Source organism: Pezoporus flaviventris, unplaced genomic scaffold, assembly GCF_033815535.1.
Source record: "Pezoporus flaviventris isolate CSIRO_AGI_PZ_B2104156 unplaced genomic scaffold, CSIRO_AGI_Pfla_v1 ptg000041l, whole genome shotgun sequence".
NCBI lineage: Eukaryota > Metazoa > Chordata > Aves > Psittaciformes > Psittacidae > Pezoporus > Pezoporus flaviventris.
Window position 1 is genome coordinate 12,319,655 of NW_026892589.1, and position 17,732 is coordinate 12,337,386.

Below are 17,732 nucleotides of genomic sequence, written 5' to 3' on the forward strand. Positions count from 1 at the left end.
CGGGCCCCTCTCGCCGGCGCGGCATGTGGACGCCGCTCATTGGCGGGGCTCGCGGCGCGGGGCGGGGCGAAGGAGCGGCTCCGCCCCGCAGCGCTGAGGCGGTGGCAGCGGCGCCTGGCGCGGCCCTGCGCAGCGAGGCCGCCCGCCCGCCCTCGGCTCGGAGGAGGCGGAGGCGGGTGATGCAGACCTCATGCGGCGGCAGCGGAAGCGCTTTCGCTCCGCAGTGGGAGAGGCCCGCAGGTGGGGTGGCCCCTATCCCGCCCCTCTGCCCCGGCGTGAACCGCCGTGGCCGCCCTCTGTCCCGGCCTCAACCCCCGCCGGGGGAGCTGAGGGGGCGCGCGCCTGCTGAGGGGAGCTGCCCGCCTTCCGCCGCCCGCGGTGCGAGCTGTCGCGATAGGTGAACCGGCGCAGGGGTTTGGCACGGAGCTGCCCCGCGCGTGTCGTGACAGGAGCGTCAGCCTTACTGTGGGGACTGCCCTCATTTCTGTCGTGACGGGAGCCTCATCCAGCCGAAGGGTGAGTGTGGGGCTGCCCCCACCTCTCTCGTGAAAGGAGCCTCATCCCAGCCAAAGGGTGAGCGTGGGGCTGTCCCCGCCTCTGTCGTGACAGGAACCTCATCCAGCTAAAGGGCGAGTGTGGGGCTGTCCTCGCCTTTGTCGTGACAGGAACCTCGTCCAGCTAAAGGGTGAGTGTGGGGCTGTCCCCGCCTCTGTCGTGACAGGAACCTAATCCAGCTAAAGGGTGAGTGTGGGGCTGTCCCTACCCCTGTCGTGACAGGAGCCTCATCCAGCCATGAGTGTGCCTGAGGTGAAGGAGGGAAGTGAGGGCTTCGTGCCTTCACGCTAGGACAGAGGGGTTCGCTCCGCAGAGGTCCTGCCCCTGCTCTGACGAGGCCTGTGCTGGTGCTGAGCAGTGCCCTGTGCACAACTTCCCCTGTTCCCATCACACGCTGCCCCGCCAGCATAACAGTGACACGCACACTCAGCCCCAGCTTGCACAGCGATAACAGAAGGAGGTATAAACTGCACGGTGTGATTTCAGCAGCGGGTGTGGTGTGAGATGCCAGCTTGCCTCAGCGCAGTATCTCGATAACTGACACAGACCCACAAACCAATATAGAACACAGAAACCTGACTTGATTTAGCCACCCCACCACATAATTCACAGGAACTTCAGTGAACACAATACAAACTGAGGGAGGTCAGCACCAATGGACGGTAACGACACCTGCAATAGGTGCACAACACATAGCAAGCCGTTCAGTACACAGTGTAAACGCCTTCCCTTAAAAACCTCTCGGTGCCAAGTGATGTTCTTGTATATGCGTGTGCAAATAAAAAAGCTGGTCTCTACATGCGTGCTGGCTTACATAAATGCAGATCCTACATACAATCTGCATATCCATCGCTGTTACGAACCACCCACAGTACCATGCTATAAGAAACTGAATGTCTGATCTGGAAGAAAAATATCTTAGTCTTACCTCTGTATTAGCAAAAGGAGTAAGGAGATGGGACAGTCAATATAAAATCCCAATTTTCTAGGGTATGCGTGGCACCTATATACTTTCTATTAAAAGTACAAGTGCCCTAAAAGAGACTTCTCTGTACTTAGCCATTGTTCAGATAAGGATAACTTCACAGCATGCCTACACTTCACAGGGCCATTCTGAATGAAAATCCATTGAATTAGGTCTGATGATCTAGTAACAGGAATGGGAATTACTTATTCCATGCATTTCCCATATTAATTTTCTTGGCATATCAGCAGGATTAATTAGTGTGGCCTCATGTGGCTTGAATGCAGTTACGTTGCTTCTCCAACCACTACCTCACACTGCACATAGACATACCCTAACTGTTACAGAGATCAACATGACAGTTGCATATAGTTTACTGAATGTTTCTTAACCAGTTTTAACACTTTTCTTGATATTCTATGAGCACATCATCCTATCATCCCCAAAACAGAACTGAAGTCACAAGGTGCACAGGCATCTGAAATTAATACTCTCACAAAACAATGTCTTTGAAAATACGCACTTTATGCCAAGAAAACTGCTGATCGATGCCTGTTGCTATGTGGGCCCACATAACCCACACCTACCTTCAGTGTCCTCTAGCACACAAATATGTACATGTACACCTCTGTCTCCAGACACCTCTGCGTGATAGACTCGGTGCCAGTCCCCATATTATGTGTATATGCAACATTTAAAAAATACATCATTTCCACAGTCATTATATACAGAATAATGCCAGCTAGTTGAATTAACATATTTCATTGACAGCACAGTATGTCTGTATGAGTAGTTCCTTCTCCTCCACCACATTAACAGAGCCTGCAATATATGTAAGCTTTTTTTGTCAAAATACATTTACCGCAGCAATGTTTTTACACAGAAGCATATTTTAGTAGCCTTCATATACAAGAGCACCTGTAAAGGACTTGAGAATCCTGCCTTTCATTTTCTTTCTATTTTAAAGTATTACTTTTAATCGTTATAAAAGAGCAGTACAATTAAGCATCAGTAGCAATTTTCAAAACAAACTCATATTGGAAAGAAACCTGGGTTATGTTTCATATTCTTTCTCCCTCTGATATACTTTGTATGTCATTCTCAGTTTCCTTATTGTGCCTGTTTCCAAAAAGGCTTATGGAAAATTATTTTAAGCATACCAGAACCACGGCATGTGCAATTAGAGCTTGGCAGAGTGTGTAATAAAGGAGATATGGTGTCCTTTCAGTCTAACTTGTTAACAGGTGGAAATGCTGCTGGGAAAGTGAATAGAGTTTGCATTCTAGTGAATCCTGGGGAACTGGTGGCATTCTCTGGGATTCACTAGTTCACCTACAGCTTGACAACTTCACTTCCACTGTTTGCTTTCTTGTGCATTAAGAATAGAGGACTTGGGTTTTCCCCTTTTTTCCCATCTTTTGAACATAGTGCTCTGCCTTTGTTTATTTCTGTCCTGTGTTCTGTTATGGCTCAGTGAATTTTGAGAGAAGAATGGCTGAATTAAGGACTATTCTACAGGTCTTTCCAGAGCAGAATAAACTGTATTTCCTTCACAATAGCTTCCCTGTCTTTCCACCTATGTGGAAGCTGACCAGTGTGAGGATTTCTTTGCAGGTGATACCCTCCAAATGATTAAAGATCTGACAGATTCATGTTTGAGTGACGTTTGCAGATAGGATGTTTGGTCTGGACAGTGTAGTGCAGACTGAACAAACAGCCATGTACATACCGCAGCAGAAGCAGTACCTGCTAATTTTGGCATCACTTGATATCACACAGAATTAGAATTGTCTTATCTCTTAAAGAAGGTGGGAAAGTATTCCCAAATCAGAATGGTGGCACCTCAGCTCTGCCTTAGGCAACACAAGACCATGAAAGCTTCCAGGAGACTAATGCCTCCAGCAGGTATGGGTAGTTTTACATTCTCCATCTTTAAGGAAGAAGGAAACCAATTTATTTTGCTGTGAAGTTGCAGTTTGTTTTCAGAGTGGATCCCCTTAGAGCGGTACCTTGGAAAGAAACATGACACAGTGGGCCAGCTTTGGCCTTGAGAAAATTCCATTCACATAATGGAAGTACACCATTCATACATTTGGCCTATTATCTTTTTTTCACTGTAATATATTAGAAAAAGCAGCCAACACATCAGGCAGAAGCCTTAAAACAGTTCCTGTAATGCTTACTAATTGAAGTAAATGGGAATTTGGCCTGAGAGATGACTGCAGGATGCTTTCCTTCAAAGTGCAATAACATTAAGTCATCCCTGTTGCTGCAAAGCAGATTCACAGTAGAGTTACTGGTTGTAATACAAATTGTCTCTTGCTGTACACAAAAACATACTGTTTGTAGCTTAATCTGCAGACAAGAGTAATAGTTTTTACTGGAGCTAAATGTAGCACCAAAGGGCAGTACACAAAATGCCAGTTTGTGGAGCCAATACACCTGAACCTCCAATAACCTTCCTATTTCAGGCCTGCATCTCTTTCAGTGCACATAGACAGTTACACTATTCTGCTTCATTGTGCCAAATTATGTCATGATTTTTACAGACTGGCTAATTGCCTAATGGGGCTTAGGTTGAGCCCACCAAACTCACCGCTCTTACTACCCCAGCTGCTATCAAATCCAAGTTTTCATGAGTGACAAATAGGGGAATTGTTTCTTCCTCCTACAGTACTATTTTATTCCTCTTAAATTACGGTTATTAAAATGTTTCAGCCACTTGAAATCTACTAAGACATATTGAAATACTGCAAGTGTGCTGTATCAAAGTGGAAAGGTTTTAAAACTGCTATTCTGTCATAGGATAATGCAGTTTAAATATAGTAACTGTTTTTTCCAGTCAGCTTGCTCTTTGATTTCATGGTATTATGTCAAGAGGGTTTTTTCCCCCCCTCTATCCCTGTAAGAAGCTTATAGCTTAAACAGCAAAATGCAAAAAATACTGAGTTGAAAAAGTTACAGAAAGCCTGTAGAAAAATCAGTGATAAAATATTAGTTTGAATTTTGATAATTAAGATAATCTGATCTTATTCTGAATAATTTTTATTCCAAGGCAGTGTGTGTTACCATATGAGCAGCAGGTAGAATTTGACTTCGATTGAGACCAGGAGACTGTGAATACAAAGGGTAAGTGTTGTTGCTGGGAGATTTCTAGAATTGGATCACTGTTCCTGCACACAGCAGCTGCTTGCTGCCTTGGGAGTGTAAAAGAGACAGTGAGACAGATTCTCATCTCAGTGACAGTGACTATAACAGATCACAGTTTGGATTGGTAGATTTCTTCCTTTGTTTCTCCATCCTATAGATAGTCACTTGGTTTGTTACCAAAGAGTCCAGTAGAGTATTTGCCACAATAATCTGCATTTCCCTGTTTGGAAAAATCTTTCTGTCTATCCCATGCTGACGTCAATAGGAGATCTAGAAGTATGGGATAGAGCAACATTCTATCAGAACCAAGATCCATCATGCATATCTGAAAAACAATTTATCCTTATTTGATGGCCCAGTCATTTCTCTTAAAGGGAAATCAGCTTGACTGCTATCTTAAAAATGCACAACCAACTTTAGAAATAAAACACTGGTCGGTGCCCATGAGATTTGAATTCTTATCTCATCCTGACCTGAATTTTCCATCTAATTAAGGTCTAATTCTGATTAATTTGGCAGCTAGCTGCCATTTTTCTTGTGTAAATATCCCTTGTGTGTTTCTGATTCTCAAATTTGCTCTGTGTGGAACGGGCTGGGGATGCTACCAAGTTTGCCAGGGGCTGTGTGGTCCACAATATTTATAAAATGGCAATATGTGCTTTGTAAGGTGTTATAAAATTGCCCTACATTTTACATCTGTAACAAGTTGACGGCTAATTGGGATGTTATAGATGTGATCATACTGTATAGTACTTAGCAGTAGAGCTTAATAGTGCAGTGAAAGTTGAATTACTTTGCTCTAGGATATGGGCCACCACTTCCTGAGCAAAGAAGTTGTTTCAGTTTTGAAGCTATCAGGCAGGAGAACAGTACCAGTTTGGACACATAAACGCACAGCACAGCCTCATTTCTTACAGTGTTAAAAGTTGAGTTGACAGTTTCTTTCTGTAATTCTTGAGTATGTTAGAAACAGAAATGCAAACATGGCATTTAGAGTTTACCTTGACTTACTCTCTTCAACATATTGTGTATTAGTCAGGTCGAGGTGAGCTAGCCTGGTACTTAGCAGGCTAATGACAAGTCCTAGAAACTACCAGGTACAAGGTAGGGCAATAATTATTGTAGATTAATAGTACCATTGTATCCCTCTCTAGGGGCACTGTAAATTCAAATTCCTTTCCTGCCTCATGGATATTTATGGAGATGTAATCAAAGTCTTGTACACTAAAAGCAAAACAGTGGCTTGTACTTATCCACAGTGCCTTGCGTGATCCTGGCTGTGATAGGATGGATGAAGGAAAAGATGTCCAAGAAAAGCACACAAACAGCTACGCTTGTCAGATGTTTGCTTTAGTCTGTAGGTATTGATATTTGTATTTGTCTGACAGCAGCAAGGACAATCAGAAGGTAACTCAGTAAAGTCAGTTTCTTATCTTTTCACCTATTTACTCAGGCTTTGTAATAAGACTCTGGTTAAAGTGAACCATCTGAATTACTTGTTTTAAATGTATTTTGTTTCCTTTTTTCCATCTCTTGACTCTATCAGAGGCTGTAACCAAGATGGTATAAACAATAGATAGGTAGCATAAGCAGCTCCACCATGCAACGGTTGTCTGTCATTCCATATATTTACTAAACCACACTGGGAAAGTCATACTCTGATTTCTCAAGATTGAAAGGAAGACATCCAGATGCACTCCATGTAGGAGACTAGCAATAATGTAAGACTGAAAAGCTTTTCTTAGTCATGGAGATTACTTCATTTTCTGCCATTGTTTGGGACTAATGGCACATGACTACTACTTTTATAAGCCTTGTGACATTCTGTGATACGATATCAGCTGAAGTTACTTTCTGTGCTTTTTGTGGAGGATTTCCTCCAAACTCAAAGGCAGATGTTAGTAACAGTGAAGTAACACACTTCAGTTTTCAGGTATTCATAAAATAACTATATACCATCGAACAAGCTCTTCTATTGGTTATGTGGTCCTTTTATGTTGATTTTTTTTCCTCTCTCATGCAATAAGACAAAATGAAGGATTGAAACCAAATGCTCTGTTTAGTTTACACCCACAGTCCCATGGGTTTTGTTCTTTAAAGGGCAGTATTTCTGCGGTAAGATTAATGGGTACGATTACACTGTGTCTGTCACCTTCCCCTACCTTTCTTAAGGTCTTTACACCTGCTTTCTAACATGGGCTGCTCAGGAGGAAAAGAGAAACTGCTGGACTGCCTCCATTCCTAATTAATGTGATTTGAACCAAACCTGAACACATTTTCTTTACTGGAATAAATGTTATATTCATTTTCCACATTTCTGCTTCCTCACCACGTTTCTACAATTCGATACAATCTATACAGGTATTTCACACAAATTACTTTTTTGATGGGGTTTTAACCTCCCAGATTACTCAGGGTAGTGTTGGGTCACGCATAGAACAGAATTCTTACAATTAATCGGTCAGAGCTCAAGGCTTCCAATAGAAGAGATCTGTTTTTCTCTGTGCATATGTTTCTTATATGTCAGTGGTGTTGCACGTGAACTCAAATTATCCTGACCTACAATACTTGTTCTATTTCAAGGCTCTGGCTTTCTAAAAGATGAAATCCTGGGTGGTCTGGTTTTATTATTCCTTCCCCCCAGTTCTGTCAGAAAAAGAAAACCTCTCCTGAGTCTTATCTTAAAAATACTGTTAAGCTCTGAAAGCTGCTTCTGCTTCTATGGCACAAAGCATTATTGAAAAGATATTAATTTTTACCACCTACAATTGCTCAGATGGAGAACTTAAAGAATTCTTTTCCACTCCCATGTTGAAATAATGCTGGCAGCATTCTTGTTCCTTGAAGTGAGCTATAGTGATCTTCCTGCTATGTGCAGGTTGGGCTTTTTATAACAATGCTGTTGAGCTTCTAATATGATATTAAGAATATTAACAAACATCGGTAATAACAATTACAACAATAATAATAATGCTGATGCTGTGATTACTGTTACTTGATTATTAATTTGCATTTGCAACTTCTTCCAATCAAGGATCTCAAGTATTTCATAACCCTTAATGAAAATGCTATGATACAATATCCCTGACAGAACAGTAAGAATTATCATCCCCCTTCACACAAATGGGAGCTGAGGTTCAAAGTCATAGTCACACAGTCTATGGTAGAACTAGAAATAGAAATAGTCTCCTGGCTCCCAGTCCTCTTTCTTCTCCAGTCACCCTAAATAGTTTCTAGTGTAGTTTTGTAAGACATTTATCACATGGTTTTCTAAAATCTTGTCCTCTTTGTTAAAAAGAATTATAAGTGATAAGGAGAGTACCTAATTTTTGAATGAGGTTGCTGAAATGATTCTAGCTGTTTCATGGGCAATGCAAGAAAAGTTTCATGAGTTAATCCTGACCCTAAGCACACCTAAAATAGATACCTTTGCCTCCAGCTGATCAACAGGCTTACTAAGATTGCCTAAATAATTTATGTATAACCAACTAGTGAAAACTAGATCTTCTGTGATTTCCCTAGATACACATTCTGCATGTATCATGTATATACTTGTCTATTTCTGATATTCATTTGAAATTCAGTTGGGACTTTTCAGAACACTTTTGTACTCCAGCTGTATAGCTCTAAGAAAAAGCCATCTGGAGACATAATACATTGAACTGGGCAAAATAATGTCTTAAATCCAAGTGCATAGTAGATGAAGATTCTGAATTTTCTGTTATTGAACAGTGGATTAGAATTAAAAACCCCACAGTTCTGTCTCTGTCCCTGGCCTGTATGACAGTGGATAAGCATTTTGTCTCTCTTTGCCCTATATATACGATAAAAATAATGGCATTTAGCAACAACATTCAAAGACAATGTAGTGATATGCAGTCGAGAGAAATCTGAGGCCTGAGAGGATGATTAAATAAAGTGGAAAATTAAATAATCTCATTTTCTTGTTTACAGCACAGAAAATGTGAAAAACATACTGTCCCAAATTGTGCTTTTTGGACACATTTGCGTAATGCTGCCTTCAGTAGAGTAGTGAAATGAAGCTTGGGTTAAAACTTGCTCCATTGTGGAGCAAACATTTTCTTTTCCAGGGTCTGCAAACAGAAAGCAAAAGCATTAGCAGACATTGTCCTACATTGTTCTCACTGCAGATTCAGGAATCTGTTTCTCATCTGTAGCTGAAATGGAAGGTACAGTACAAACTGTCTATCTGGAGTTCATAACTTTTAATCCAGAATTCATAACTGGAAAACATACTTTGTCTCTTTTGGATAGCAATTGTTAAAGGCCAGTTCTTGCTCACGGCTGCTCTGCTGTGCCAGGAATGCTTTGGACTGTTTACTGGACTTGTTGAGACTGCCTGCAAAATTAGGGTCAGGTTGTAGCTTCCATCACCCCTGCAGGAGGTGGAGGAGGAGCACCAGGTACTTCAGGAATAATTTAGGTGTGGCAGCCAGAAGTTTTGCAGCAGTCACTGAAAGAATCCAGTCAACATTGTTGTTGCCCCACATTGGCTCAGCTGTACTGGTTGGTGCTGCCTTCATCTGGGGAGTTTATGGCAGCACTGAACTAGAACGATGCTTGTATAGCTCTTTACACAGCTCTTTATGAGCGTGAAGCACTATTGTTCCAAATCATATCATTTTACAGGCACCTCTACCTCTCCATGCTATTTTTATCAATCCAGTAATACCCATCTATGCTCACAGTTAGCAATGTCGCTGTGTTCCTCGTATTTCTGTCTTCACATATTCCATCTCTGCACAGTTGAAATTCCTTCAGGCCTGAGCCTCGGGGCAGTATGTTGTGTTCATGTACCATTCCCAAATGTGAACTTGATTACCCTGCACAGACAAGAGTTTTCACATTTCAAATGTCACAGAAAAGACCAAGAAGAAAGACAAATGAAAATCTCATTGAGAATGTAAAGACATGAATTGTTTCTGACCTGTATTCATTTAGCACCTGTTTATGACAACTGTAGGAAGGGATAAGTGCATTTGCGAATTCATATTTGCTGTGCAGAATTCCATGCTGCTCTGCAAGGCTGGAAGATCTCCACTGCTTAGGCTGACCTTTAAAGGCAAGTACCACTTTTTTCACAACGTTCACACTCACTGAGCCCTGGTAATCTGGCAGGTATTCTGTCAAAGCCTGTGGGTGCTCATCATCCGTAAGAAAACTTGGAGCATTCAATATCCTTGTATGCTGAGACAAGTTTAGGTGTGACATCTGTTAAGGCCTCAGAATACTGAAATTGGGAATTTTCTAGCCATTTTGTGTTAAATATGGTGTGCTCGAGCCATCATCAGCTTCTATTGCTTCTATGTTTCTTCTTTCTGTACAGACATCTTGGCTGATGGGAGAGATAAAGTCCTACCCTGTGGCTAGGCTTGTATGAAACTCATCTCAACTGTTACCAAATGCTGTGTCCAGCTTTTTGATTAAATCCCTTATCACCTATACTTTTACATGTTTTGCTTAAAAAGCTGTGGTCATCACCTGAAACTATGATTTTCCAGTTAATCCTTTTGTTTATTCTGGCTGACATTTCTCAATTGTTGTTTGTTGCTCTTTCTTTATGTTTTAATTCCTTCTGAATCACCCAAAAAAGAGGCCTGGAGGCCATGGTAAACTGAAGCAGTACCAGTAGTTTCCTTTTTTGCTGTTTTGGCTCAAAGAAGAATCAATTCAATTACTCTGATTAGGAAAGAGGCTCAGTTACATTCGTTCTCACTTCAGTGTGGTGAGAGGACATTCTTCCTTTCCTGAGTATGATGAAATAAAAAGCAGACATTGAAGGGTGGGATTTTTTTTTTTAAGAAGGGAATATAAAAATCTCAGGCTATAAATTCTTCGTGACAGTAAAAATGTGTATCAGACTTTTTGATGAGTTGGCTTTGTGCCATTCAGCAGTCTTTACGCTAGATCATATGTTGTCTGCGTGAACCTTTTTTACTTTATGCTGCTATAATCTTTATGTGTCTGCCCTCTCACAGCCAGAATAAATGTCATACAGGACATTCTGTCCCATTTGTCACAAGTGCTATTGTGTGTCTACCCTGGATCCATATTGGATTAGTATTGATGAGAGATCCTAAGCACTTTACATGGAGAGATTATCAAGGAGGGTGCATAGAAATGCAGATACAAAACCGAAGCTCAAGTGCTCACTTTTGGAAGTAGCTGCATTAAAGCAGTCTGCTGAAACATATTTTGGAAGGTCACTCTCTCATTTCAGAGATGTCTGGGAGAGGTTTGACATTTTTATTAATAATTGTTTATTCTTTGAGCTTTCCTTTGACTGTGTAAGTATCTGAGAGAAAACCTGTAATATCCTTTCAGAAAATTCTAGCAAAAGCTGTGCTATACATAGAAATGCCACAATCTCAGAACCTCCCAGACCGAAAAGTAAATGATACTTAACTGGTGAGATAGGGATCTCCCTTTTCTGAAGGCATAAAGTTTCCAATTTTAGCTCTGGGGTTTCATGGCCTTCCACCTGCCACTGGGCCAGAAGGATGACCATTTGTTGTCTTGCAGGGCAGTGTCAATCCAGAAGGACATTCCACTTGCGATGGAGAAAGTGGACATTTTGGGGAGGTATATATTCAGTTACTTACATGACAGCTGTTTGGAGAAAGGAGCCAAGCACTTACAAGAATGATTTTCAATAGGCAGAAATTCCCAGCAAACCATTCAGCTTTCTCTTAACTGGATTCATACAGAAATAGCAAATAATTAATTGAGGCCAAACTATGTCATCCTGAGTTTGCATTAGCTGGAAGGTTTAGAAATAATTAAGAGCAAAACTGTTAGTTCTCCATTTAAATAGCTGCTGCTTATCTGGCCAGTATGAAAGCCCAATCTGTTGTATTCAATCAGCTTTCAGCTGCTACTTGCCACCCGCCTAATTCCCCAGTCCTGTCTCTGTGCTGTGCTTGTGCATTCCACTACCTGCTAAGTTAAACCCTGCTGTCCTGGTTCTGCGTGGAGATTTCTCGTGCTATTCAAACTATCCACCCTGGTTCAGAATACAGCCCCCAAACCTGTAGGCTGTGTTCCGTATCCATACAAACATGGTTTCAGTGGAGCACCACGTGGGTGAGAAGGGGAGTCAGCAGCTGTGTAGTTTAGCGCACAGGATTAGGATTGTGTGCATTCATACCATTCTCTGTGCATTTATGCAGTTTTGATAAGCTGTTGAGCTGCAATATCTCCACCTTAGGTTCTCCTTTTTAAAGTGATGTGCCTGGCAATGCCAAGTTGGTCATCCAGACTGCTCTCAACCATGGTCACACTTCAGATGATGGCATATCTCAATTTTCCTAAATCTCTTTGTGTTTCAGCTTCCATAATCATTTATATTGCAAGAGGATTAAAAGAAAAATTGATAATTTAACTCCTCATGTGCTCAGCTTGTGCTAGCTTCTGTGCAACTTGTGAATGAATGCCACAGGGAAGTCTCTGACAGTTCTAAAACTGTATGGGCAGTGTTAGAAATACACTGAGATGAAAGCGGTTTTTAGGTTGAGAGGCATTCTAAGCCTCAAACCCGCACCACCAGTTCTTTGCTATATTAAAAATGACAAAGTTCATTGCACAGGCATTTGGCAGGAACTAAAGAGTAACTCATTGACCTTTGCAGATTAAGTAATCCATATTGTTATAAGGAAGTGATATTTGAGTTACCAACAGCAAATGTACACAATTATCTTCCATTAGCCTCTCAATGGAAGCAATCAGGATTTCCTGATCCTAACATGTTTAGTGTTCTTGGCATCTTCAATATCTGTTTGCTGTGCTCTGTGGACACATTAGTTCTCTAAGCATATCAGAGGATGCTTAGTGCACTGCCTGCTTTTTTAGTCTGCTGGAAGTGCACATATGGAGGACAGAAGGGAGAAGGCTGAGGCTTGGGTGTGCAGATGGGAGACTGAAGGCTCCGTGCTCTGCTCTCAGATTTATCAGAGACCTCAATGCCTGTCTCTGTGTGCCTCAGTTTTCACTGAATGAAATGGACTGAAGTGTTTGCACAATACAGAGAAACTCACTTTCCCTTAGAGGGCTTTGAGATAACAAACAGCAACAGAGCAACAAGGAGCAGTTTTGCTGTTTCTGCAGAACGTTTCTGTTACAGAAAGAAGACATGACTGAAAATGAACCATGTGTATAATTCAAAATTTGAATGCAATAAAAGTTAAATGTGTTCCTTTTCCTTTTGTAATTTATTAACTCAAACATTTTTTCAAAAATTGATGGGGAAACAATTTATAAGAAACTTCTTTTTTGCTTTCATCTGGAGAATGAAATGATCTTGTTCAAGTGCAAATGAATATGTCACATTCGTACATGATTTGCAAGAAGATGAATGAGTGGGTCTCCTTCTCCAGTCTGTCTTCCATTTCTAATTCTACATGAAGATTACTTTCAGATTCACTGTGTGGGTCTTTATGTGGCTTGTTGCACACTGAAATAGATGGGCCACGCTCTTGCTAAAGCAGTGTTTTTAAAGTTACTTTTTTATTTAGAGCTTGTTGTGCAGCATTGCATTGTTCATCAGCCTGAATGCCTGAGCTCAGAATTGTGTGGCAGATGAAGGAAAGAAACCCTAGCAATCCAGAGCCCCTGGACAAGAGAATCACTTCACCTCAGGACATTGAGATACTTTATCTGGGTGGCTTAGGAAAAATGCTAGATAAGACTGAAATTTAGAGAGGCTGAGCACGGCCAGGCTCAGCCCTTGGATTATCAAGAAGAGAATAAATCCAGCAACTGGCATCTGAATATGTTAGTGCTGTAGATTCTAGCATGGAAACAGCAAACTATTTATGAGGCAAAAATATATCAGAGATTAATTCAGTTCTATATATAATGCATACATTTTACATATACAAAATCCTTGCCAAAATATGAATAATTTGCAAGTACACTGAAGTTAGAAAATGCCAGAATAAAGGTTGCCTTTCCATGTATATGCCCTAATCTTTAATTACATGATTCCTGTCTTCTTTTTCTAACTCTGAAAGTTTCTAATTTCAGTGCGTGCTTGGTTTTGCAGTGCTAATACTTTGTCTTCTAAATAAAGACTTTAAGGATGTATTTCCCTGGGTTTTCAAAAAAGCATTTGAAAACTATGATGTTCCATCCTGACACCCAGATGGGTCCTTATCCAATTTTAACCTTTATCTGTCACCCTAGGAGGCTCCAGAGCAGCTAAAACTGATGCTGGTGTGATCCTGAAGTCAGAGCAGAGATGCTGTGTGTCTTCTGTCATGTGACAGAAAGCTATAGGTGTCAGATGAGAAGGCTGTAAGGTAAGGGAGCACCTGAACAGAGTTTTAAATAAGTTACTTATTATTACTCTCTCTCATCCTTTTCTATTCATGAATGCTCCATCCTGTACAACCATTAACAACCTTCCTTAGACAGCAGTCACGTAAACTTCATCGACCTCATTCTGTACGGCCTTGTACCATATGCACGGTCATTTCTACTCATGCAAAATGAATGTAAAATGTTGATTTCTGATTTGCTAACATTTTGAAACTCCTTGGCATTAGTTCATGCAGCTGTGAATGGTAGCACATAGTGCTGCAGCATGCAAATCCAGGACCCATATGCTGAGGAGGGTTACACTTTAAGCTGATTTTTTCACCATGGTTGTAAGGCAGAGCAGTCACACTGACAGCACGAATGCAGTGTGCTAAATCATTATTCTTTGTCTATCATGGATTGAAGAGTTTTGATCGATAGTGGCAACCTGCAAAGCCTCATAAAAATTGTTCATTTCCTAAAATCTATTTCCATGCTTAGGCATTTAGTCTTTTGTATTGATGACTGAGAGGGTAATATTTCAAGTCTCTCTCTGGGCACAACAGAAATGCTCCAGAGCATTTGAGCATGTTGACCTCTGCTGCATTGAAAAAGCAAGTTCTAAATTGTCACAGAAGAGGAGCTTCCAGGACACAGGAAACTAATGAGAAAGCCTGGAGGTAGAAAAATATCCTAGATCTGTGAAGATTCAGACAGGGGCTTAGAGGGTGAAGTACTTGCTATGTTACTTTCTTTTTGAGTCATTTAAGCCAGGACTATGCACCTGGTACTGGAGCTGAAAACTGAAAGTTCTCCGTAGGAGCTGGAAACAGTGACAGGCTGGCTTCCATAAATAATACTGGAAATTAAACAGTGATTTCACAAGATCCAGGACATAATATAAATAAGAAAGCAGAAAAATCCAGGAAATCCTTACTTAACAAATGTTTTCTTTTAAACATTATATGCTTTTCTTGATCTCTGAGTTGTCTTCACATTAGACACTAAACTGTGGGAACTAAAAAGAATTGGTTTTCTCTGATTTGACCTACTGAAAGCATAGTATGTTCTCAAGCTTTTCAGTTAATCCAAAATCTCACAGGCCTGGCCAAAGGTAAGAAGCCAGTGAAATACTATGTTAACAAGAGACAAGCTTGTGTCAAACCTCCTAAAATGCTGCATGCTGACACCAAACATTACAGCATTTGGCAACTGCAGGAGATTGGATTAGTGCCGTAATTTGAATTGAACAATCCCAAAGGACGTTCTAGGCATCCAAATCCAGCCAGGAGGTAACTGGACCAATTTTACTGGATTTATACCCATAGGAATTTGGTCCTTTTTGTTGTGGCCAAAATGCAATGCTCAGGTTACAAATGCTGTGACTTCTTTTTTAAAGAATTGATTTGAAAAGTCATCCAGTTATTTCAGGTAAGCACAGGTATTAATTCAGATAACTGATCCTGCTGGTTTCGTCTTTGGCTTCTAGAGCAAACTGGGTTGCTGAGAAGTGCAAAGGGAAGAAATGGGAGCAATTTTGAGTAAGTTTTTCCGCTAATGGTGTACACTGCTCTCTGCTGTTTCTATGCCCTGAGTATCCTCAGTCCACCCCATTCTAGATTCAGGACCTGTTTAGGTCACAAGGGTTCCTGTTCTGTCTAAAGCATCATCGCTGTCTGCTATTTATTACATAGTCCAGTGGACTGAACGACCTGTGAATGGGCCAAGCGCCAGAGGAAAACATGCACAGGCTTGGGGCAGCCAGAAAACTACTAGACAGTCACTGAGAAGCTAAGAGGGGTTTTGTCCTGTTTTGCTTTGTTTATGTTTTCTCGTATCTATGTGGTTCTGAAAACCACAATCTCCAGTCTGGAAAATACATATTTTGGCTTTGTATGGGTTTCTATATTCTGTTCATCCCACTCAGTAGTGTATTAACTTTTGTCATATGATTTGTTTTTTCTCTTACTGTCTCCATGGGAAAAAAGTGTTGGAACTGTAGTCCTTATGTAGTGCTTAGGTTTATTATTTCTATGTTTGCATTACATGCAGATGAGGACCTGCATCTTGCTTAGGAGGGAATGGTAGCCTGAGCATGTTCAGGAAACCTGGTGCTTCTATGGAGCCGATGTCAAGTGTGACGGTGGGTAGCCATTCTGTATCAAAGGAAAGGATTTTCCTTATCCTGTGTCTGAGCAGCAGGGAGGCATTTCAGCAGCCATTACAGTAATTTCTGTATCTCGGGAGGCTCAGAGTTGCTGTAGCAACCTTTTGCTAGATAGGAATTTGGCTGGTGAAGCCCCACAGGAATCTGCTCCCACTCTCAACTAACCTCTCACATCACCGAGCTCAGCTGCCAGGGAGAAACCCCAGCTGTGAGTCAGGTGGGGTGAGGGACCTCTTTCCACAGGTTCCTCACAGAACTTTCCCCTAATTACCAGGATCAGATGCTTTCTGGCAGTTTTCCATGGGGCCGGAGATTTGCTGTGTGTACGGAGTTCTGCAATTGTAAAAATGGTCATAGTAAATTTGGAGCATACAAACAAGCCCTTATTCATGCACTCACAGATACAGAAGCTGAACATGCAAAAGCAGGGAGTGCAGTTTTAGAGACCAGTGTGGGAAGTTTGACTGGGAGGCAGTGGTAGTTCTGGTGACACAAAAGAAGTATTATAAAGTCACCGAGGGGATCAGGCAGATGGGAACAGACTTGAGTAGGAAGGAATACAGACAAGGTCCCCAAAGCCTGTTACTTTGATTTGGATAAAAAATGAAGTGTGAAGTTGGTCAGAGCATGAGGGGATGCATCACTGCTAAACCAGTTCCTTCCAAAGTGTGAAATAGTTTCTAGAGTAATGAAAGACAGTTTTTTGGCCTTCCAAGCTGCTGTTGGTGGAGAATAATATTTAGAAGACTTTATTTATAGACAATATTGTCCAATGATTAGAGACAGTTATTGTGGACTCTAGGCTTTTGTTTCTAATTCTACAGGTGACTGCCATCGTCAAACCACAGCACCCTGTATCTAAAGACTAGAAAACAATCAATTGAATTAAAACAAGACTTTGACATAATACAACTTAAGCTGGCCCAAATCTGGTACTTCTGACAAAGAATGAAGTCGTGCTGCCACCTTACATCTTGATGCTGGTTTCTATCCCTGTATCCTCCCTCACTGTATAGGTACAGGCACTGGGAAGTTATCCATGACACAGCTGCATCAGGAGCAAGGAACCAACTGCAGGCCTTAAACCCAGACTGAGATGTCAGCTATAGTCTTCATCACTGAAGGGTTCAGTTAAGCAAGCATGCTCGGAGCTTATCTGACAGCTCTCAGGTAAGCTGGCCTTTCCTAGGACTGTGTACTGCCTTCTCTTTTTACTCTGTTGGAGGAAGAGGAATTGGCATAACTACTGTTTTCCTTTTATACATTGCTTAGTGATTATTGCTTTGGAATCAAGACATGTAGGGCCAGTTCCTTCCCTGGTTTCTAGTTCCTGCTCCCAGGTCTGCTTCTGTAACTCATTAATAGTCTGTTTAGACTAAAATATCAAACAACGATGGAGCAGGTACCAAAATCAGTGGTGATTTGAATTAATATGCCAGGCTGGAGAACTAGATGGGTGAGGAGCCAGCCCACACTCATTTTTGCCAGCAGTGTTGCAGGACAGCTACTTCTGACAGCTAGGTGGTTGGAGAACTGAAATTTAGCATTGTCCAAGGAGCACCAAAGCAGCCTTGAGGTGCT

General features: G+C 41.4%; 1 long non-coding RNA gene across 1 annotated transcript; it reads left to right on the plus strand.

Moving 5' to 3' along the window:
• Nucleotides 1-165: 165 nt before the first annotated feature.
• Nucleotides 166-17,421, plus strand: LOC133275941 (uncharacterized). The gene is made up of 4 exons (XR_009745739.1): nucleotides 166-516; nucleotides 13,871-13,986; nucleotides 15,474-15,525; nucleotides 15,679-17,421. It is a non-coding gene; the product is annotated as an uncharacterized LOC133275941 (long non-coding RNA).
• Nucleotides 17,422-17,732: the final 311 nt, after the last annotated feature.